This window comes from Echinops telfairi, unplaced genomic scaffold (assembly GCF_000313985.2).
Source record: "Echinops telfairi isolate 266 unplaced genomic scaffold, ASM31398v2 ScPeMD7_2010;HRSCAF=2546, whole genome shotgun sequence".
In the NCBI taxonomy this organism is placed as follows: domain Eukaryota; kingdom Metazoa; phylum Chordata; class Mammalia; order Afrosoricida; family Tenrecidae; genus Echinops; species Echinops telfairi.
The window spans coordinates 23,863,235-23,864,472 of record NW_022105908.1 but is presented as its reverse complement, the minus strand read 5'-3'; positions in this window follow the sequence as shown (position 1 = coordinate 23,864,472).

Below are 1,238 nucleotides of genomic sequence, written 5' to 3'. Positions count from 1 at the left end.
AACAGAGCAACAAAGTCCCCAGGGAATACTAAAAATAGACTTTGGGGCCAGGGCTTGGCGCCCCATCAGACTGCACCGGAGAACACTCCTAAAGGCCAACAAACAGTCCTTGAACTAACTACAAGATTTTCTTTTTTGTTGTGTTTTGTTTTGTTTTTTGTCATTGGCTTGCTGTTGTTCTTTTGTTTTCTTTTGTTGCTTGGTTTTGCTCTGTCTTGTTTTTGTGCATATTATTATCTCCACAGGTCTGTCTAAATAAGATAGACTGGATGAACAATCTGGAGGAGAAAACAACGGGACATGGGGGACATGGGAGAGGGCAGGGTGGGGGGAAGGAAGTGGTGTTAAAAAACCCAGGGACAAGGGAACAACAAGTGATCCAAATCTGTGGTGAGAAAGGTGTAGGAGGCCTGGTAGGGCAGGACCAAGGGTAATGTAACCGAGACGAGTTACTGAAACCCAATTGAAGACTGAGCATGATAGTGGGACAGTGGAAAGTAAAAGGAAATAGAGGAAAGAGCTAGGAGGCAAAGGGCATATATAGAAGTCTAAATAAAGGCATGTACACATGTAAATATATTTATATATGAGGATGGGGCTATAGATCTGTGTGCATATATTTATAGGTTTAGTATTAAGGTAGCAGATGGACATTGGGCCTCCACTCAAATACTCCCTCAAAAAAAAAAAAAATACTCCCTCAATGCAAGAAAACTTTGTTCTATTAAACTGGCATTCCATGATGCTCACCTTCCCAACACAATCACTGAAGACAAAGCGGGTACATAAGCAAATGTGGCAAAGAAAGCTGATAGTGCCTGGCTATCAAAAGATATAGCATCTGGAGTCTTAAAGGCTTGAAGGTAAACAAGTGGCCATCTAGCTCAGAAGCAACAAAGCCCACACCAGCCTGTGTGATCACGAGGTGTCGAAGGGAACTGGGATCAGGCATCAAAGACCCAGAACAAAACATATCAATGTGAATGAGGGAGAGTGCAGAGTAGAGACCCAAAGCCCATCTGTAGACAATTAGACAGCCCCTCACAGAAGGGTCACAAGGAAGAGATGAGCCAGTCAGGGTGCAGTATAGCACCGAGGAAACTCACAACTTTCCTCTAGTTCTTTAACTATCATGACCGACTATCATGACCCCAATTCTACCTTACAAATCCGGCTAAACCAGAGCATGTACATGGGTACAGATAAAAACTAGAAACACAGGGAATCCAGGACAGAGA